The sequence below is a fragment of the Amblyomma mixtum genome, chromosome 6 (assembly GCF_055824585.1).
Source record: "Amblyomma mixtum isolate Tamu chromosome 6, ASM5582458v1, whole genome shotgun sequence".
Lineage (NCBI taxonomy): Eukaryota > Metazoa > Arthropoda > Arachnida > Ixodida > Ixodidae > Amblyomma > Amblyomma mixtum.
The window spans coordinates 87,961,013-87,984,444 of NC_143017.1; positions in this window are offsets into that span (position 1 = coordinate 87,961,013).

Here is a 23,432-nt window from a genome sequence, read left to right on the forward strand (position 1 = left end):
GCGTTCTATGCAAAGTGCGCGCGGATTCTCCAAGAGCCGGCGGCTCGGCGAGGGGGAAAGGAAGGACGGACGAGAAAGGGGGGAAGAACAGCGCTCTCTCGGGATCGTAAATCATGGCGCACAATGAAGGAGCTGCTAGATCCGCCAGCGCTCTCAGCCGCGGAGCTCCGCCGCCGCCGCCGCAGCTCGTCGGGGGAGTCTCCCCCCCCGGTATAGCGGAACGCAGCGGCGCGTGTTGTCTCGTCAGGCTGCCAGACACGGCGGCCGCGGGTTGCGACCTAGAGCGCGTCGAAGTTGGCGGCGACGATTCTGCACGTGACACGAACGGGTACGGATCGGCTCCGGACAACACTCCGAGGGTAAAGAGTAATTTATAAATCAAACGCAATCCGCGAAAATAGTTAGAAACACGAACCATGCAGTCAGAACTCACATCCAAGACTCTTAGTTTCATCTTATTGTTTCTGAAATGGAGCGTCGTTTTCGTGATCCGTACGGCTACAGAGGAGTGTCTTCTTCAAAAGTAAAATTAAACGTTTGGAACTGTTTGGTACGGCTTCTGGTTTTATCTTCGTCAGCTCTTGAGTAAAGTTTTTTTTTTTTAATGCGTCAAGTTGTACTCACTGGTAGCCTTGTTTTTACTTCGTGTTCCATGAAAACTGACTTAACATTTTTTTTTTTTTAGGTTGATTTGCCTTTAACCGTCAAGCCGAATCTTTTCTTCACTCTCTCTCGCTCTCTCTAACTACGCACAGCGGTCGTACCCGGTTCCACACTCTTTTCATTTTACAGATGGTATCAAGTCCAAAGCACGTAACGGATTGCTTGCAGCCTTCCCAAGCCCCAGATCCGGCTTTTTATTGCAACGGTTGCTCAGTGGTTATGATGATCGGCTGCTGACCCGAAAGACGCTGGTTCGATGGAGACGATGGAGGCGAAATGCTAGAGGCCCGTGCACTCTGCAATGTCAGTGCGTGTTAAAGAGCCTAGGTGGTCAAAATTATCCGGAGCCCTCCACTACAGCGCCCCTACCAAAATACCAAAATTATTTGTGTTGACTTCTCTCTTTTTCTGGACCTGTGTGTTTTTGTGTTACCTCATTATGACTTGTACCGCACGTCATAATTGTTTTCTGCTGAATGTGAAAGGCTCCTGTAAAACTGTTTACACTGCAGTGATGTAGTGAATGCTGCCTATGCACTAAAGGAAAGCCAGATAAGTTGAGGATCGTAGCATACATAAAGTTATGTGTTCTTTTTTATGCGCGAACCATGTATGTGCGGACCATGTGCAAAACAGCCATCCACGCGTTTTGGTCTTTTGTTTTTTTTTTATTCCGCTACGTCTAACCTGGTCCCGCGATCCAATTTCTGTGCCTTTAAAACGAGGCTGCATCAATAATATCCTAACAGAGGTGCGTTAATGAAAACATACTTACGAGTATGCATGATCTTAGTCCATATTTTTGCCACAGAAAATAGCCTTGCATTATATGCCGTAGTTTTTTACGCGTCGCTTACTTAAATCACGTTGAGAAACCATGATGCATGACTTTCTATACGAGGTCTACGAACACGGAAAGTGGCTGTGGCTACTCTTCGAACACAATTACTCTCAAACCTCTGATCTTACAACGCTTTTCGCTAAGACGAAGCTATAAGCGTGCCTAGTTTTACATTCCACCAGTTATTATTAAGGCCGCGGTGTAGATGTAAATCTACACCGCGGCCTAACTCTCCTCTATCTGCACGTGGCAGCAGCGGTGGTGGCTTGGCTCGAGCCAGTAGGCAGGCCCGTGCAATTTCCTTTTCATCCTTCTCTCAGTCACAACAACGACAGCAAATATGTCCGGGAATTGTCGTTTGCTCCCTATGTATTCTGTGGAAGGCGGCGTGCGGGGCGATCCCACGGGTGTCGTGCTCTGACGTCACGATAACTGCACTGTCAGATACGTCACCCACGGAGCCGGTTACGTCGTTTTCGACGCTGGGCGTCTCCTCTTCGCTGCCAGTATCGCCAAGTCACACTGCTCATTCCGATCTTACGTACACCTCTCCAGTTCGTTCAGTCTAACCGCTCCGTTACTTGGTGCAACAGGTGTACCCTCCGTCATAAGTATTTAGGCCGCAGCGCTCACTGGTGGTGGAATGAATATGTTCGTTTAATTTTCCCTGTAGCGGAGCATTTAAAGAATACGTCAAGCACCAAGCTTCTCTGCCGCGTGGAGAAACCTTCTCCTAGCAATTCAAGGCCCTGTGGTCTTTAATGTGACCGTCATGGCTCAATAATGTGGGTCGAAAGGAGAGCCTTTGGACTGAAGACTTTTGACCAAGGCTGTACTACTAAATGCGTATACTGTGATCAGGGTATAGGGTTAGGTTAAAGGGAAACTGTATAGATTTTAGAAATCAATGAGCTTAAGACGGTAGAATGTGTGAAACCTGCAGGTAAAGCATGCGAAGTCTTTTTGGGCTTGCACTTAAAATAGGGAAGTAATCGCCTATTAATATCCAGACGCCCTTCAAGCTTCTCCGCAGCGCACAACGCCAAGTGGGGGGTGCATGATGGCGTCATCCAAGGTATCGGTACATTTCCAACACACAAACGCCTGCTTTCAAGGAAAAAAACCAACGACACCGAAGGCAAACCCTGCCGAGAGTTATTTGGCAGCGCCTAACGAGTCAGGGCAGGGTGTGGCTGACGACAGCGGTAATTTGAAATCATACCTTCCGTGACGTCACGCTGAGTTTCCCTGCACTCCTCCGGTGCATTGAGGAGAAGCGCTAAATTCAATCGTCGATTAGGTCACTATTTTAAATGCTAGTGCAAAAACACTTGGCATGCTTTACCTACAGCCTATATAGATTTTAATCCTTGAATATCGCGAAATTCTCTAAAAAGTGCTGCAGTTGCCCTTTAGTACGAAATTTTTGTCAAAATATTTGGAAGCTATAATATTAGCACACCAGGGTTTATGTAATCAACAGTGTAGTTATTGTGTAAGCATTTTTCTGTGCGTTCGAAGATTCACATTGTGCAAGAAACCCAAGAAAAAAAAACAGACATTCGTACTAGTGGCAAAATCAGCAAGAAAGCAGTGGAGGACGTGCTACCGAGCTCTCTGTTCTGTGAAATGTATTTTTTTCCTCTGTTCGCTAGTTTGCATAAAAATCACTCTGTTGGCAATATGAAGCATGCTAAATTCGTCTGCAACGTAGAAATTAGTGCCATTCAGTGCACACGCTGGGAAAAGGCTGCGTGTTCGTATTGTACACAGTTGTCTACAAAGTGCCCCGAAGGGTTCAGGACAGTCAGTAGAATCTAGTCACACGTCACATGAGAGTCCCCAGACTGTATGCCAGAAAAGAAAAGGGTTCGTCCTCTTGAAGGCCAAATGCACTACCACAAATATTTTTTCCTCGGAGAGGAACCATTGCTCACGTGGATAATAGAACTCAGATTCTTCAGTCGTCATTTTTCTCCCCATGGACAAATGGTCGGTCGGGACTCGCGAGGGCTAAGCTCCGCATTCATTGCCATTATACAGTCGAACCTCGTTATAACGAAACGATTTACAACAAAATAATGGATATAACAAAGGAATTACGATTCCCCTTGGAAGCCCGGTGAACACGGGCTGTAACGAAGCTACGGCTATAACGAAGCAATCGCCGAGCCCTTTCGAATTCGCTATAGTGAGGATCAACCGTATAACGAAGCTACGGCTATAACGAAGTCACCGCGAGGCCGCTTCAGATTCGTTACAATGAGGCTCAACTGCAGGTTTGTTTGTTTGTTTGTTTGTTTTTTGTTTTTGTTTTTTTTTTGGGGGGGGGGGGGCAGAGTGCAGTGGTTATACAATGGCCACCGTAGGCTGTTTGGTTGTTGGGGTCCATCGCCCATGCACTATGGCAATCATGATGTTCCTCTTCCATATAAGGTCCCTGGATAGCCGAGCACAACTTGCCGCTACCCTTCGGCCACCGAGCTTTTTTCGTGCACGTACACACAGTGTCCCATAAGCTACCCGGAATGATGCAGCGAGGTCCCTGCGTGACCAGTGGAGCCCACGCTAGAGCGGCACCTGCGTGCTGTGTCCAGCCTTGATTTCTCGGCGTCATCCGACGCTCGCCAAGCGTGAGGACCTGTGTCCAGCTGGAACAGAACGCTTTCTTCCATTCTTTCTCGTCCCTTACGAAAACAGTCTTCACCAGCAAATGTCCCCGTCACGCCTCGTTAATGACGCGACGCGCGTTCGGACGAGTGCGGAAGGCCCTGGCGACGAAAGACGTCCTTTTATGGCTTACGGAGCGGAACTGTTCTTTCGGTGGAACCGCGCCTGATTGAAATGTCTGTTCAGACTTGTCCCTGTGCGAATAGTGGGGCGGGGGTCATCGCTCGTGTGCAGAGTGTACGTGATTGAGGTGGGCCAGCGCGGAAAGCTGTTCGTGGGCCGTATATATATATGCGAGATGTCGTCGTGCGCTGACAGTAAACGTCCTTTGGCCAACTTTATTTTTTTTTCATCTGTCCCCGCGATGGAGACGTACCGGGTGAAATACTGACATATCCGCAGGAAGGAATCGTGCGCGACTTGTTCTTCTATCTTTTTTTTTTATAACTCGCACGTGTGTATAGAGGGTGCACGGGGCACAATATGAGAGGAGAGTCAGAGTATGTGAGTGCCGGCTGGGCAAATATTTTATTTTCGTTTAGGGTGCACACTTTGAGTGCAGCCCAGGAGGAACAAACACTCGGTGAGTATATGGAGAAGAATAGATGAAAATAAACAGTGCTTGTTTAAGTGAGGGCACAGTGCTTATGACGCAAGCAAGTGATTTATAGGGCGGTGTTAGCCACCACTCTCAATCGGCCTCACTATAGCTATTTCTTGGAACCTTCGCGGACACAATGCCTGTACAGCTGGCAAGCATGTTCAGGCAAGGTGAGACAAATGGGGCCGGAAAGTGGACGCGGCCTCTGTTCGCCGAAATGTGGAACATGTAGAATTAGTTGCGCACGTAAACTTCGTGAGGCACCGAATTGACAATATGAGGGGGTAAATGAACCTGAGGCAGTACAGTTAATTAATTCCCTTCGTGCGCTCGCAGGAAAAACGTTATTCCTTCCTTTCTTTCCTTCTTTGCTTGTTTGTTTTTCTCTTTCTTTTTTCTTTCCTTCCTTCTTTCTTCCTTCCTTCCTTCCTTTTTCTTTCTTTCTCTCTTTCTTTCGTTTCTTTATCCGTTGTCATTTGACCCTGGTAACCAAGCAGATCTCCTATTTGTCTGACTGCCACTCTACTCTTGCTACAGTACATTCGCGTCTCTGTTGTCGGCACCGTTCTGTGGTCATCACCATGACTTAAAAAGATAGAAGTGCACACTCATTACCAAAATTATTACGAAAACATGTTTACGTATGCGCAAGGTTTTCGCCGGAAGGATATCTTGTCAGCAGATTTTATTGCTGCCTATTGGTTTGCATAACGAAGGTTCTAGAGCATAGAGAAGGCTTGGTGAATTCAAAAATATTTGATAGGGCAAATAATTCCTTCCGTTTATTTCGTTCCTTCGACTTCGAAGCTCTTTCTTTTGTTGTTGTAAGCATTATAATAGAACGCAATTAATCATCAAAGCTTTTATTCGGCTAGTTAATTCTGGCTCCTGAAATTCTCAGGACACTAACCTTTGTCCTGTCCGTCTGTGTTACGTCTGCGTCTCTGAATCCTCTATGTCATTACTTATTCAGATTCCCCTTTTTATTCCTTTAAGCCTGTCGAGAAAACTGTTCACGCTTTCGGGGTAGCTCATCGGAGGGGAGTCCAGCTAAAGTCTGAAGACTGATGTACTCTACTAGCCGAATCCACAATGGTTTCTTATTTTTATTTTTATTTTTTTTTTCATCGGCGTTAAGCAAGGAGGTAAGGCAGCGCGACAGTACCGTCATACATCAGATGGGTGCTAGAGAAGAGAACAGGGTAGGGGGTTAAGAGCTACGCTGCGATGCACTGGAATCCTCCCACGGGAGCAGCAGAACAGTGCGCGCGATAATACGCTGTGCACGGTTTAGATCCCCGCGAGGCCTTTATCAAGGCGTGGGCGCTCGTTCTCCCAGGTGCACTGTGAACTCTGTGCACATACAGCCAAGCGGGCGGACAAGCGAGCAGGCAAACCACAGGCTGACCGGGCGGCGCGCCCGCATGCGGTGTAGAGTGACGACCGTGGCCAAAGCGCCGACGGTGCTATAGCCTACGCTACTGCTGCTGCTATGCGGGGCGGAGTTCTCCTCCCGAGTCGCTCTATATGGGAGGCGGCAAGGCCGACGCCATAAAACATTTTATGAGCCGGAGACAAGAAGGGATTAAGTTTTACGGCTTCTGCGGTGTCGTAAAAAATAAGTGAATAAGCCGCGGGCGCATGGCGAAACGAAGAAGACAGAAAGGAAGAAGGAAGGCGTTGCGGTGGACCACGGTGTGACGGCCGCTGGCTGTTTCCCTCTCTCCCTTCGGCTGCCCTGTCAACCCCCCCTCCCCGGTGCCCAGCACCTCCATCCCCCAATACGGTTTCTTCTTTGCACGGAGTACGACTGCAGCGTAGCCGCGAGGCGTGCTGTAACTTCCGCGTACATGCAGGCATGCGCGAAGAAGCCTCGGGCGCACTGGAGCAGGGAACGCGTAATGGCCGCTTATTCCGGACCCGCGCGCAGTGCTCGCTCTTTGTTGTAGTAAAGGGAGGAGGAGTGGGGGGGGGGGGGGGGGGGGGGGGGGGGTTGAGGGGGGGGGGTGCCGGCGCTCCGATAGGAAAGGTGCCGTTTCGGTATTCCCAGCATTCCTGGCGGCATTATGCGGAACTTGCACCGGCGCGCTCGGCTCAGCGTGGCGTTGTAGTACGCAGTTTGCGTGTGTGGTCGGAGCGTAGCTAGCCGAGATGCTGAACGGAGCGTGCAGTGTAGATTGCATCCACCGTAGTGTATATACAGCGGATCAGGCTGTGAGGCTGCACTCTAGGTTACATGTATTACCTTAATCCATTATTATATATTTTTCCTTGAGCTGCCAATCAGTTTTATTCTTGTAAGCTAGTTATATTCTTTTCGTTCTTGTCAATGCCCTTTTGACGATGTTTGCTTTATCGCTGCTGCTCTGGTGCCCGCATCGCGAAGAAACGAATCACGAAGGAAACCTACGAGAAATAATTGATGAGGCTCGCTTTCTTCCAGCGTCGTTTGTGTATTATTTTCCGAATGGAAGAATAAGGAATGACGGGGTCTGTGAGCAGATTGGCAGGCGGAAGATTGGTTCATTCCTTTTTATGGGAGCCAAGTAATGCTCAATAAATATTAATGACTGACTAACTGACCCGGAATTGGTTTCGCTCAGCCTACAGGCAATCGTACAACTGAGCTGGAAGTTCTTGGTTTGTTTGATGAAATTTTAGTGCGCCTCGGGCGCCGGGAAGTCGGTGAGAATGTGGCCATGTTTGCTATTTCATGTGTACTGAAAGTTGGACGTTGTTTAGCAGGAATTTGTGTTATCCGTGGCTACAACGAATACCATGTGTGTCGTTAGGTGAATATAATGCACTGGATATTCCTCGTCCTATCCTTTTGCACTCTAAACACGAATTAGCTTACATAGGGGGCAAAACGGAGTAAGCTCTCCTTTGAGCACACTCCCTTTTAAGAGCAGGGTATGCTGCCCAGGTCAGGGGCTGGTTTCCACCACTGAACATAGGGAATACCTAGGTTTGGCAAAGAAAATTAATTCCCTGCTCAAAGCATGCGAAGCTATGGCAGATACAAAGATTTTAACCGAGATTTCAATCTCCTCTAATTGCTAACCTCATGAACTCTGGTGTTGCGCTTAAAGGACTCCCGTATTGCTAACTGCGTTACGTTACTGTGTTTTGCAGTGGTAATTAGCATGCCTCCGTTGGCAAGAGTAAGCGTTCTGTATATTTAGTGATCGAAATCTACTCCGGCACTTAGGCAGCATACATTGCACCTAAAAGGACGTGCTGTAGCGGACAGCCCGCACCCATTTCGCTTCAGTGTAGGCTTATTCGTGTTTAGAGTTCAGTTTCGCGCATTGTTATTATGCAGGGGTTCTCAAACTTTTTTGCTTGGAGGAACCCCAAAAGCCTTCAATAAGTTCCACGGAACCCCCCCCCCCCCCCCCCCCCCCCGCTTTCACTTACCAGCAATGTTGTCGAGTGCATTTTTGCAAAGAGAGAGTTGCAAAAGTTAAATGTTTATTGCACCGATTAATACAAATACTAATGTGATGGGTGGTACTGCTTCCCTTTTGAGAGCAAGTCAAAGCGTGGCTCAGCAGCACTCAGAGCCAGTCTCATATCAGCTGCCGGGTCAGAGCCGGTGAGGGTTCTCGCGGAACACAAGAAGACAGCCCGCGGAACCCAGTTTGAGAACCCTTGTTATAATGAAAGCTAATTTTATAGAAGAGAGCATTTCTTATGCTTCATTATATCTTATGCCTGCGTGTATGGTCGAATGACTAAATTATTCGAGCAGACGCCCATCGCTAAGGACTGCTTGTTTTCTTGGGGGTCAAAAAACCGGCAAGGGTAGGCGCTCATCCGCCCATTCACACGATTGGATTGGCCGCAGACTAGTATAAAGGGGTCGTTCACATTATATTCGGCAACGCCAGAAGCCCAAACAGTCGTCGGCACGGCCAATACCCGGTATCTTATTCACAAGACCCCAGGCACTTAGAAGAGGCTCGTTGGCTCCTCTGTATACTATAATACAAGCCTATGTTCTCCATTCGGTAGAAAGCTCTAACAGGCCGGTGCCGCGCGGCTCTAAAATAGACCGAGGCACTGCGCGGTTCCCTCCTTCTCCCGACACACACAGAGAAGCCGCGGCCACAATTATCGTGTTTCAGCGCCAAGGGCCGGCACGTCCTCGACGTGTCTCTCCCACGCCGCCCGAGAAGCGCGGGAACTGACGGCGACGCTGGGCTTTCCCTTCCGAGAAACGGCGGGGCTGCTGCGGATCCCGCCGGCCGCGGCGGCGGCTGGAGACGATGGTGGAATGCCCACTTTGAAGAAGACGATCGATAGCGCAAGCCGCCTTAATGCGCGTCGTTAGCTGCGCTGCGTCTGCCTTCTTCGAAGCAGTTCCCTCCCCACTTCGCCTCACTCACACTGAGTTTGTGTGTGTATGTGTGGCGGAAGAAAAAGAAAGGGGGAAGGGGGAGAGTCTGAGCGGGTCACGTGTCTACGACGTCGCCGGCCCCTACGACCAATGGCCTGGTTCCGTTTCGGCCCAGAGGCTGCATAATAAGTTCGCCCGGGAAAGAAGAGACAGCCGAGCGCCAGTGGCGGCAGCAGCACGCAGTCGGGCCGACGACGATCGATGCAATTGCAGCGGCAGCGCATAGCGACTAAGTGTATTTCCTCCCTTCAATTAGCCTGGTGATGCGGGCCGACGTGTCTCCCGCTCGCGCGCAGGCCGTGAGCTTTTTCCCGCTGCTGTCGCCCCCCTGCTTTGCTGCGAGGTCCGTTTCTCTTCGCCCTTTATCTCAGTTGTCCCTCTCTCGCTCGCGCGCGCGCGGCACTGGGACCTCTGGGATAAATGGGATGGACGCGAATGACGCATCTGCGGATAAGAGGAACCCTTTGCCTCGTGGTACGCGCGAAGGGGGCGGGGCTTCTGACGTCGGCTACTCGCACACGAGGAGGAGAAGGGACATCTTAGATACCGGCGCGAGACAAGGAAGCAAGGAGGCGTTGCTGGCCATCGGCTATTGTCTTGGTTGTCTTGTCTCCGGGCCATTTAAACCCTCAGTCAGTACTCGCACAGTTGGGTCTCTGCCGTCGTTAAAAACGATTACCATTTCTGGATAGAACGCAGCCTGTTCTTAACTTCCTGTTGAGACCTGTTTTTTTTTTCTTTCGAGTCACAACTAACTAATGACGCTTGAGTGTATAGCATCTAATGGGTGCGCTGTGTCATTTAACGTAACGGCCGTCTTGGTGCAATGGAGAAGCAGCCTCATGTGACGTCTCAACCGGGCGCGCTTGGTTTCCATATGCGGAGCGGCTTTTCTGATTTCCTTTTTCCTCGTCTTCCTTTTCGCCGTCTCAAGGATTCAGTCCAAGCGCTGCTGTGTGTGCAAGTTTGCAATGAATTTCCGGCACATCTGCTCTTGATTTGCTCTTCGGCGTTGCCATTTTTTTTAGCGGATGCATCGTGCAAAACCACCCGTGTTTGAATTACTCGTTCTCAATGAAACCGACACAAAACAGTGACTTAACTCCCTTTAAGACGATGGTGCTCAATCAAATGCTGTCGCCCCTGGCATGCTCGTTACTGGTATTCGCAGACGTTTCACACGCCACGTCATCCAGCTTTCAAGAACCTCACGGATTTGAGGATAGGGTTCCAGTATGAACGGAATAATGGCATACGGAGAAGACCTTCAAAGAACTCTTCTCACATTTGAGGATAGGGTTCCAGTATGAACGGAATAATGGCATACGGAGAAGACCTTCAAAGAACTCTTCTCACATAAAGGACAGCGCTGCTTTAACGCCGAATGCTGGTTTTATTTTAACGTTTCGCTCCATGCCACAGAACAGATGCGTCTTAACTTCTTTGTAAGGATATCTTGTAGCCTAAGCAACCATTTCGCACCACTTGGACGTTCTAACTGGGGACTCCTTCGACGTGCGATAGTCAGATCCAGTTGAGAGCGTTGTGTACATTTTCTTATTTGCTTGCGTCAGGCGTCCATCTTTCTCTGAACTTTTTACACTTGAAACTTAACTTTGCAGCTACCAGGACAGAGTTATTCACGTACGAATGTTATTCACGTGCTCGACGGAATACACAGAAGATTTGTTTCACCTTTATTTCATCTACGGCCTTGAACAAATTTTCTGTGCGCTTAGGAAAGCGGACACCCATCATACACGTAACTAAGTGATTAAAAAAAAAAATCCCACGCCGACACAGCCATCTAGTATCTATAATAGCGAGGGCATCAGGTTGTTCCCCACAGTAACCGTGCCATGGTTGTTGTAGAGCCTCCCACGCATCCCTCTGCTCGATTATGCTCGGCAGGGGCCGTATAGTGCCGAATGGCCCTCATTGCTAGCTTCCGATGGGACGAGAAAACCAACTACTATGCATATGGCACCGTTCCCCTAGTGCTGCATAATTTTGTGGCGAGAGGAAATGAGATGGGAGGAACCGTTTCCGCGAACGTAGGCAATTGGAACGCTTGCTTATGCAGCGGTGGTTTTTTTCTTTTATGTGGGCTTCTGCGTGGTTGCATTCTGGCGACATTTCCTGCAGATATGTGATTGGAAAATTGTGTCATAAGTGGATGTGATGCATGCAAGGGCGCATTTCCTGACATAATGAGATTTAGTGTGCCTGTCCATCTTTGCGGAAAGTAACCAAAAGCTCTGTGCGCAAGAGAGAGGTAAACACGCTGAAGAAAAATTTAATGGTCTTCAAAGCGTACGTATTTCTATTTCGTATGACTCATGCTGCCTGATTATTTTGCTAAGTTTTGTTTCGTACTCAAGGTTACTGGGATTGATTATCCGCAAACAAGCGCAGTGAGTGGTTAGGATGAGTCTTAATATTACTGCCCACCAATCGGACGCACTCACGGTGTAATTATGTGGTGCGAAATGGAAATGTACATAATAAATCTGTCAACGATATTACCACTAGTATTTAAATTCAGTGCCCCACTGGACCTCAACGAAAAATCATAGCTGAGGCAGTTCTTTCGACGCGGAATCCATGTTCACGTTACAAGTTGCTGGCTGTTCTGTTTAGCACGTGTCGTTATGCTGAACGCTGGACTGGTGTGATTTATCAAGCACGAAAGTGCATGACTGTCAACGGCTCGTTTTTCCTGGCATTCACATGGTCCCTACAGAGTATACAGCCAGGTTGCAGCGATGTCTATAGAAAGAACGGTTCATAACACAAAAGCACAAGTATCAACATTCAGTTCTGTTCAATCTGGTGTTTGAGCGTTTCGCTCGTATACAACTTAAACAAACCCACGCACAAACCACCTCACATTTGTGTGCCTTACTTGTGTCCGGCAGCAGCAAGTTAGAACACCTTTGCGGCTTGCCGTTTTATAAGTGACGCCGTTCCTGTTGACAAGACGTCGTCGTCACTGCGTGAACGTTTTTCATGTGCAAGTTCGCGTGCCGAGGCGTCTAAAGCCACATTAGTGAATGCATGAGGTGAAGCACCCGGGCGGAAATTTGTATTCCACGTCCCCCCCCCCCCCTTTTTTTTTTTACTTTACTGCTTTTCTCGAGCCAAATAGCAGCAGCAGCAGCTCTGAAAACGTGGGCGAACCGCGGTTCCTTTCTGGCCGAGGCGAGAGACGTCGACTTCTTTTGGCTCCCCGAGAGAGGCCCGTCGTCGTCGCCGCCGCGACTCCAAGCGCTTTGAGACGCACCGACTCAGAAGTGGCAGCGCAGTTTGTCAAACGAGCCTCTCCCTTTTTAAAGAAGCGAACAAAACTCCGTCGCGTAGCGATGCCAGCATACAGAAGCGTGGCGAAACGCCGCTGAGCGACGCGGCGACTGCTGCTGCTGTAGGGAGCAAGAAACAGCATAGGTGTGTCGCGGCTGGCGCTGGAAAGCGGAGCGCTAGGGCTGTTTGTTGGGAGGAGGGTGAGGCGCTGGAAGGAGATGATGATAAAGTCAAGAGGCTCGGCGTCTACCATGATGGATACCTTTTTCAAACGTGTCGGGCGTGTTTGCGGGCGCCCATTAGCATAGGAGACCCTGCCGCCACCGCCGCTGAGCTGAGCGGTCGACCCTCGGCGCCGACTTGTACACTACTAGCATGGCGACTGCGGCGCCACACGGCAGATAATCGCCGGCTCGCGCTGCTGCGATGCGGCTGCGTGGGCGGAACTCCTCCTCCGTCTTGCGTGCTGGCCGAATGGCTAACCTGTTTGGCCCGGCATTGCAAGCGACGATGCTTTGGAGTGCTTCGTGCCGTCTCTAGCGCGGGCCGCCCGCCGCGCCGCGCAGTCCGCTGACCGTCGCGCCATCTGCCGAGCAAGCCGGGAGGCTTCCCTGCCGCAGAGCTGTCTGGAAATACCGGTTCCACAGACATTCGCGTTGCACAAGGGTTGCAGTTTCTTTCTCTTTCTTCTTCTACTTCTCATTCTTCTTCATCTTGCACTTATTCCTGGGTTCAGGCCGCACCCTGCTTTCTTCTCTGACTGCGTTCGCGTTAGTGCAGAACGCGTATGCTTCGCGCTCGAATGCATATGTATTGCTGTTTGTTCCTGCTGGATGCAGAGTTTTGTTCTGCGTCGTTTTCCTCACTTCGGCAGCACACCACGGTCAGTCGGCTGCCGACACCCTCATTTACAGACTGATTTTTGTTGCTCACATTTTCAGGTATCTACCATTAGCATTCTTGTTATTTGTAGCCCCGTCGAATGGCTCTATTAAGGTGGTATCTTAAAGACCCCAGTTTTAGCTAACCGGCTAGATCTAGATATCAGACACACACGATGCCTCTCAAGGTGAGGACAGCAATCGTTATTAGCGACCTAAGTAATGGTGTCGAGCGCACGCCAGTTCCTTGTAGTTCCTGCGCGAATTGATAAGGGATCATTAAACCTCAACCGCAATTCTTTGTGTGGCGCCGCTGCAGATTGGAGCATAATAAAAACACAAAGAAAGCAGGCACTACTTTGCGTCACTGCGGTGATGTGTTCCATTTGGCAAGTTTCCTATCGTCTTTTTGCCTCTTAGCTAAGCAATGATCGACGGACAGACAGCCGGCTGCACACCGCCTGCAAGTTTATTGCGAGGGTTAAGGTTAGTAGGTTCCGCATGGAGCTCATCAGAGCCCGGAGCACAATTTCTTCATTGCAAATACGCCTGGCAATCTCTACGCGTGTCCTTGTCGTCTCATTTCCATCGACCACCAAGTTCCTGCCAGTTTTACATTACGCAACAATGAAGCGCGTTTGCGTAAGCCCTAACTCGTTTTTTTTATTAGCATATTTCGTACTATCTATGCCATTGTTCGTTTCTACATTTCCACTGTCTATTCCAGTGCGTGCTGGCGATATAAAGGCAAAAGCAACAGTGACCAGCCGCGCTAGTTTTCACGCTCAAATTGTGAAGATGTGAAAGGAGAGCTTCGCATGGGCGTCCGTCTTGCAGCACTTAGCCTGATAAAAAAAAAATAATAATGTCTATTTCCTAAATATCAGTAAACCCGGCCCCATTTATCGGTGCCTCAGTGTCCTCTCCAAAATTGGGTCCATCGACGTCATCATTATCACCCCAACAAATTTCACTGTAGGCCAAAGGTCTTTTTCAAGAAGAAATCTTGGACTTACAAATTCTTAGAAAAGAAAACGTCTTTCGGATGCCAATTCATGTCTGTATTTTGTTAGGCACCGTGCGCTCTCCTGCTCGTCAGTATTCGCCACATTGCATCTTACTGCAGTACAGGCTGGGCTCGTCTCCATTCTTTCCGGTCATCTCTGCGAATCTTTCCTTTCTTTTTGTTTGTTTTATAGGCGAAAAGAAAACATCTTTCGAATGCCAATTCATGTCTGTATTTTGTTAGGCACCGTGCGCTCTCCTGCTCGTCAGGATTCGCCACACTGCACCTTACTGCAGTACAGGCTGGGCTCGTCTCCATTCTTTCCGGTCATCTCTGCGAATCTTTCCTTTCTTTTTGTTTGTTTTATAGGCGAAAAGAAAACATCTTTCGAATGCCAATTCATGTCTGTATTTTGTTAGGCACCATGCGCTCTCCTGCTCGTCAGGATTCGCCACACTGCACCTTACTGCAGTACAGGCTGGGCTCGTCTCCATTCTTTCCGGTCATCTCTGCGAATCTTTCCTTTCTTTTTGTTTGTTTTATAGGCGGAAAGAAAATATCTTTCGAATGCCAATTCATGTCTGTATTTTGTTAGGCACCGTGCGCTCTCCTGCTCGTCAGGATTCGCCACACTGCACCTTACTGCAGTACAGGCTGGGCTCGTCTCCATTCTTTCCGGTCATCTCTGCGAATCTCTCCTTTCTTTTTGTTTGTTTTATAGGCATGGTCTCATAGTAACGGGAGCAAGCAAAGCAGGAGGCCAAGAGACAAATGAGAGGGACGCAAACTAAATCGCAAAACGCATCACTGCGTCCAAGCTGTCGCCACGTAATGCACAAACAAGCTCTTAGTCCGTGTGCGTGCGTAGCCTTCGCAACTGCCCGCTGTGGTGCGCTACCGGAGGCAAAAGTTGGGGGCGCTTTCCGTTCAAAGTTTCCACGATGAATGGCCAAGAAGGGTGAGCGCAGACACCGAAGGGACCAGGAAGGAAACGCGCTGCCTTCCTCGCTTTCACGCGACGCCGCCAAGCTGCCCGCGTAGCGTACGCGCGACGAGTGCGCGGCTGCAGCTAACGACGCTACAAATCTCGTTTACTGCGGCAGCAACGCGTTCAAGACGGCCGCGCCGCCACCGCCGCCATGGCCGCCGGAGCTGCTGCAGTTCCCTCTTCACGAGGCCTGCAAGCCCTGGCGAACTGCAAAGCACGAGACGCGCTGATTCCCCCCGCGCACCAGAGAGGGCGCGTGAGCTGCAGAAGAAACGGGAGGCGGATGGAGAGAGGGAGCAAGGGTGGCTGCTGTTGTGTGAATATATTTGGCGTGTTCGCAATATCCGAAATTCCTGCCAGGTTCAGCAAAAGAAGCCCTGTAATGTGTTTAGCTCTTCTGTTTGCGCGGGGGAGCGCTCAGCATGCGCTGTGCGAGGTGAGAAAACGAGAGGGAAGGATCACCGTGAGGAGAGGTGGCTACAGCTGTACGCGGGGGCCGTATGTGTGGGTTGTCACAATATCCGTATTTTCTTGTAGACTCTCCTCTAATGTGCACTATACAATTCTGTTTGCTCGAGATCGCAGTATCTGATACTGTGGCGGATGTGCTTGTCACAATGTCCGTATTTTCTTGCATGCTCGCGTCTAATGTGGGCTATACAATCCTGTTTGCTCGAGAGCGCGCAGTATCTGATAGAGTGGGGGATGTGTCCGCACAAGAGGCCGTTTGTGTCCTGCAGATCTCGATCGTATGGAACACTGCTCTTTCAAAGGAGAGACTCGCGTTGCCTTTGCTATCTGTGAATCTTTTCCTCAAAAAAAAAAAAAAAGAAAAACTGGCCAAGTTTGTCGTAACGTCCATCTGGGAAATTAGTCTCGCAGCGAACACGGACGGCCGCCTCTTTCGTCCTGCGTGGAGTTCTCTATTCACGGGCGTCATCGATGCCTTTTTGTGGACGCACGAACTGATTGTGTGCGAGTATGTGCGGGCCCAGATGTCGCCTTTCTGTCAGCTGTGCGTGCCCGATGCTGCTTGACCTCTCCCGCTTGCGCGAGCTGAGCTCGATTAGGGCCTTTTCTTGGCCATTCTCTCCCTTGTCCAGGTGCGGTCCGTATTTTGTTGGGGAACTTTATTTCCTGGAGGTTCCCTGAATCTGGGTCACAGCCGTGGAGGCGGTAATGCCAGCCCTTCGTGAGGCTTTAGAGGGACTCGGGTTTCATCCTGAGTGAACTTTCGCTGTTCTTGGTTCATTTTTTCCTTGCTGGTGCTGTCTGTTATTTGCTTATTTTCGCAACGTGTGCTCTACTGGTCGCGGGTTTATAAGTAAATTGATTGAGCAAGATCATGCGGGCGCTGTAATTTAAAATTGAGCTGTTATGAAATGAACACCGTTCAATACTTGGTGATGCTATGGTAATGAAATAGCTATGAATGACCTTCGCTTGCACCGGCGTAGATGACACGGTTTAGTTCAAAGCACAGAGCCCGACAGCGCCATGAAACGAAAATTCGTCGCAGCAGAGTCATCCCTCCCATCCAACTACATTTCACTAAGAGCTGTGGAGTGCCTAACTGGTGATAGGTACTCCAGTGAAGTTTAACAGCCCAGATGGCTATTAAGCGAAACGGTCGTCGTTTTTCGGGCATTGCGCTTTGTGTTTTCAAATGCCAGGTTCCCATTCAGCTGCTGTTCCATGATCCACAAAAACCTGAAATGGTCGCTTGCGTTTTTCGTGAACCGTCTGTTACCGTGCCGTTCACGACCTACGCTCTACTGTCGTTACCACTTCCGTGTATGGTTTGTTTTCGAAAGTAAGTATGCTGTTTGGCTAGGTATGCAAGAAATAGAAAAAGGTTGGTTATCTAAGCATTCACTTCCACCACAATTGTGCCATAATGTCGGAAGTTCACATTATAATTACATTAAATCTAAACAGGACAGAGAGCGCATCATATTGCGAATTGGCTTTCTCCGGAATCGCCTTGCATGGTTTAGTCCCAGCGGACTGTTCTGTTTCTGGTCAATTGTTTACAGTTGTCATCACTCCGCCCCCTTTTCCTTCATTTTATTGCTTCTCTTGTTTATTTCAAGACGCTCTCGCATTAAAAACAGGCTCTCACGTTAGCTTTTATTTACAAGCATTACGCAGACAAAAAACGGGCTGTCTATTAAAAATGTTGACGCTAGTAACAACACCAACGTTTCCTCTGCGCCTGCTCCGTCGGACGCTGCGGCCAGCAGAGAGCGGCCACGGCCCATCGGCGGCAGCAAGTCGCGTCTTGGCTCCGTTTCGGCGTCGCCGCCTTCACCGGCCGGCGGTGTCGCAAGACGGAGGGCGCGGGGCCGCGGGGAGCGGCCGGTCCTCCGAGAAGGCGGTTCCTGGCGCCCGCACCCTCTCGTCGTGGGCCGGTCCTCCTGGCACGCCGCTTCCCCGCTTCGCATCGATCCTCCGTGCAGCGAGCAGGGCTGGGGGCCACTCGGCCCGCTCACCCAACGCCGCGACGAGTGACGTCACCGCGTCGTCGCCATGACTACCGCCTGGTTACTCACCGCTGCCGCGCTCGCTTTCTCTCTTTCTCCCTCACGTGATGTGGCTCTTGCCCCTTCTTTCGTTCCCTCTCTTTCCACTTGGGCGACTTCTTTTGATACGGCCCCTCCTTTCCACGTTGTGCGATTTCCTCCTCGCTCTTTAGCTCTGCGTTTAGCGCCCTCTGGAAACCAGCGCCTGAAACATTCCGGCTTTAGGACCTGCGCATTTGGTTCCATACTGCCCTTCGGCGTCTTTTCGGCAGTTCGTGTCGTCACGTATGGGGGCACTTGGGCTGCTACTTCCATCCGCACTGGCATTCACTCGTTCAACGTATTTTCCCCCCATTTGGCACCTATTGTTATCAATGTGGTTCATTTTGCCTCATTCTATGAGCCAGAAAAAAATATAAAAATTTCTAACGTTACCGACAATAACAAGTGCAACTTAGTCGCGGCTGACTTCTCTTGAAGAGAAAACCTCGACTCATGACAAGAGGATGCATGCATACTAGGAGCTGTGTATGTAGGGCATAACACCAAATCTGACCATAACCTATTGCATGCCTTTTCATTTACTGTACCATAATAGTTCTAAAACAGATATCGCTTTCATTTCATAAATACATTCTGTTCTGAATATAGTAACATATTATATGTTACAAAACACAAAATATACAAAAATATTGTACTCCAAACAACACAACCACGTCATTTAAGCATTTTTATTTATCTAGAAGTACAATTTTTTTCCTTCGCCGTCCAGTCCGCATGTGCGCTGACGAAGTATCATTTTTGTTGGAGCGCATTAAAGCCAGGAAGTTCATCTCCTACTGAAACTTGTGTAATCAGAATGTGTGCCGGTGGAAAGTGCCGCCAGAACTATTTAAGTTCCCGTAAGTTTTGATCTGTTTGGCGAAGAGCATTCTCTCATGTCCATCGCTCCTTCAAGGCGGCCATTGTTGTTCAAGCGTGTTTTGCTCCATTCGCGGTATCCTCGTCATGCTTAGTGTCCATTGCCTTACTCAGCCGCTCTGTGTTCTGCGTCACTGTAGCCGGATGAAGTTCAAGAAAAAAGCGACTTTTCTCCGTCAAAGGAACTTTTTTGTAGCCAATGGCGTCGGCCGATTCTCATGATCCTCCTAGCATAAGTACTATAACAATGTATAGGGAGGGAGTGGAGTGACAATGAGGGATTGGACTATCCCCTATTGTCACGCTTGCAGGTTCATGAGGACTGACGGACGCCTTGGCTGGAAGAAGGCCCTTTGACAAGGAAAAGCCGCTTTTTTCTTGACTGATCCGGCTACCGCACATTCAGGATTAATAAGTCATTTTCTCTCTAAGCGCCGTCACCACATCAATCACTACAACAGCAGCCAGCAGCTCTTATTTCCTTCCTAATTAACTTCTCCCTTAAATCTCCCCTTGCATTATTTCCTCAAGATTTCAGCCCCTGCATAATGATATCCTAAGCTTTGTGGGGGGAAAGGCTGTTTTCCTTCTAACTTTTCTTTTTGAGCACTCTTCCTTCCATGTTGTAGCTAATAAATTCAGCCTGTTTGAGCAGCTGGGTTAAGAGTTGTATATAGCTCCTGAAGAATTTGACGAAAATATTAACTGAGTGCCATAACTGTCATTTACTGCATTTGCCTCTCGATATTTAGCCTTTTTGGGCTTGCTATGAAAGTAAGATTACTCAATCGAGGGAAATTCCAATAAATTTAGAACCTTTCAATGAAATACACACCTTGGAAGTAAGCAGTTGTTTCCTTGTTGTTCTTTTATGCTGGCCATCATAATCACGAAGAGTTTGAATTGGCTGCTAGTTGTATTGTCTACAGTTGGCTACAGCGCAGAGGAGCGGAATTACCAAACGGTGGGGTGGAGAAAGACAAGACGTGTGCTTGTATCAGGATTTTCCTGTCAGGCTAAAAGTTTGTCAGCAGAATTCCATTTGTGTTATGTTCAGTTTGCACGCATGTATAAGGTGAGAGACAACTCAGTTTTCAAAATGTATGTATGTAGTCAGTTTCTTACCAACAACAGTCACACATGTTCTGACGCCCTTCTAAATGATGTAACTTAGATTTGAATGTTTGTTTACTGCGATTCCAGCGCGACAAAAGGACGTATAAGCATAGTATGATTTTGTACACACAAACTATTAAGTGCCTTTCATCTGTACATAGTCTAGGTCAGTTACACGTGATTCCGATCTGGTTAATCAGGATTACAGGAAGACTATCTGGGCGCGGTCCTGCATACGCAACCACCCGTCATCGCAGCAACTTTACTGCTTCTTTGCGGTCAATTCTATACAAACGCGTCCATTTATCCACTCAACAACACTAAACGACCACACCGAAATGTGACTCACATTGCTTAACCCCGCAGTCCAATCCCACTGTAACCGCATGCGCTGTCTCCGAAGCGTGGATTATGCAAAAAGCGGAAGATACAGTGAGCTGTATCATCTGTGTTTTCCTGAAAAAAAAAAAAAGCCATTTATGGAAAACGCAGGGTTTTTTTTTTTCGTAGTTTGCTTCAATGAATGCGTACCGGCTATCTCAACTGGATACTGTATATGAGCAGTTAGAGATCGCACGTAGTTCCTGCTATATTTGGAGCAGTGACAATAAGAGGTAAACGGGCTTCACAAAAGCAAAACGAACTAAGGACCACACACGCGCAAAGAGAAAGAAATAGGAACAACAGTAATACTGGAACAGACGTGCGTTCTCCTCCTACGCCTCCGCAACCGCACAAGCATTTATCGCGCACGTGACATCTCCTCCTGCGCGCACGCAACGGCGCGCTCGCAATTACGGCCGACAGAAAAACTCGTTTGCGCTCTTGTCGCGCGCTGCGAGCCACCGGCGTCGCTCTCGCGGTTGCTGAGCTGCATGTCGGGTCTCTCTCTCGGCATGCACATCGGCCACCTACCTACCTGCCCGTGTATGTACACACACAACCGCGTACGTGGCCGCTCGCAGGGCTCCGGCGGCGAAACGGCTCGTTTGTGGGCCCATAAAAGCAGTGGAAACTGCTTGTCCCAACGAGCTCGTTATCCACGCCGTTCCAGATAAGCTCGACGCGCGGCGCCGCAGTCGTGGTGGCCACGCCTTTCTCCGGCGGTATGTTGTGTGTGTGCTTGTGTGTGTCGGCATGAAGAGGAGGATGTTTTCTTGAGTTAAGCTTTCGGCTAGAGCCGTGGAAGAAAGAGGAGAGTGTAGGTGATGTCGGGCGCCACCGTATCTATCGCGGTGAGAAGCTCATAGCACGGCCGTGGTGGAGTAGGACGCGGTGCGGTTATTACACCATCGCCCGTGCCCGCGAGCGAGTGATCATGGTCGCAGGGTCAGTCCGTTTGGTTTTTGTTTCTGAATTTCTACTCCAATCCTCTTTTGCTTCTTCCATCTTTCTTTTTTCTTTGCAAGACGCCTTAGCGTCATTCTTGCCGGGCATTATTACGTGTGCTCCTTTAATCGATTCTTATCGAACAACAGAAGGCTATGCCTGTTTTTTGAGTTATGACTCAGCATTTTTTGTTTGTGTGAGGAGATGACTCGACAGTTTGTGTGCGTCCTGGAGAGAGCGCGCACAGGACGATTTCTGTGTATCTATTTAAAAATTTCAGAGTTTCGATTTGACTATTTGTGCGCATTCAGGAATTTCAGAAAGCTGCAGTACAGAACTTGTGCGTCAAAAATTTCACTGCGTCGATGGCAAGACGTTCGTTCCTCGACGGCTCATGTAATTTTAACCGGGAGCATAGAAAGTCAAAACAGTGTCCTCACGGTACTATATACAAGGTGAAACGGCGACCGTAATGGACCTGGCATTGTCCTGTGTATCAGACGGTGCCGTTTTCATTAAAGCATTTAGTCGCCTCTTTCATCCTATATATGAGCTCCTCTCCATGTTGTTGTATATATAGCACCACTCTTCCGCCCGCTTCATTACCTAGGTTTTGTGTATCTCCCTTCGTAGATACAACGCGTGCAGCGCGATTTTATTCGTTTCATCACGAACCAGGATGAGAGACGAAGAAAGTGGAGTTGCTGGAGCGGATTGAGCGGCGATGGAGGGGGGGGGGGGGGGGCGCATTTCCTTAATTTCTAGTCCTTCCTCGCTACTCCTGCGACTCTGCTTGGATTCTGGGTTTTCTTCTTCATCTCAAGTTTTCCCTTCCATTATTTTCGCCTTGGTCAGTTTTTCCTTTCTCGCTCCATTTCACCGCACCCGCCATCCTCTCCGAATCAATTTCCCCCTCTTCCGCGGCGCTCATATTTTACGATTACTGCGAGCTCTGTCGTGGGGCGGACGGCCGGAGAGAGAGAGAGATAGAGAGAGAGAGAGAGAGAGGAATGGATAGACTGGCGGTGAAGGGAACGAAAGAAAGAAGGTAACGAAGAGAAGACGAGAGAGAGGGCGGATGGAGAGAAGGAAGAGGTGAGGAGAAGGAGCAGACCGAACCGTGTTTTGGATCGCTACGCATGTGGCACCACGGCTTGAAGCTGGGTGATTTTTCTGCTTCTTCTTTCTATCCCCAGCGCCCTATAGGCCCCCATCACTGCTCCCGCCGAGGACCCCGCGGCGGCCTGGCTCGCGGGCAGATTCTGGGAAGAAAAAAAGGGGAGAGAAAGAACAGAGCTAGCGTCTTTTTTTTTTCGCCTCGCGCTGCTATCTGTGGCAATCTACTGGCACTCATTTCTCCCCTCAGATATATTCTGTGCACTGCAGCGAGAACTGGACCTTCGGAAGCATACTCATCGCAATCTACGCTCAGTGAAATGGTCCTTCATTTAGACGCTGCCATTCCTAGCTTTGCTGCCTTGCGTGTTTTCTGACGTTCAGAATTTTGAAACTAGCAGTTTCTGTGAACGCGTTATTTAGGCTACTCTTCTTACGCCTTCCATCCACGGCTCCGGCACGCAAAATAAAGCATACACACTAAAATACAGTCCGTGGTATAACGGTCATCAATCTCCATCTGTTAAGTGTGTCACAGGGTCCGTCCGTGGCCGAAGTTAGGGCTTGCGCCTGATCACACGCTCTGGAACAGTCACGCACGCACGCTCAAGAACAAAAGGTCGCGAAATCACATGACAAAACCAGCGCACGATTACTGCAAGCAACTGCGCCCGTGGAAGCAAGGATGAAAGGCTGTGTGAGGTCCGGCTGATTGGCGAAGTGCTTCTTCGTGTTGTTTTCTAAGCTATAGCCTCGGCTTTGTATTGTTACGCGCTGCATGCAACTAATCTGACTCCGTATATAGGCCTCAGGTCGGTGCGCTTTTGCTGCCGGTTTCCGCTCGCAGCCACTAGGGGTGGGGAGCGCCATGGTTGATTCGGCAGTGGACAGCGGAATGAAAAGAGCAGAGCCCCAGTCGCGAGAGGCGCCTAGGAGACGAAGAGAGCAAGACTCCAGAAATATCGGCGTAGAAAGGGAAAAGAAACCTTCAGCGTAACTCTGTATCGAATAAAAAAGGAACAAAAAGGAATAGCGAAGCGACTCTAGCGCAGCCGCGTCTCATTTTTTATTCTTTT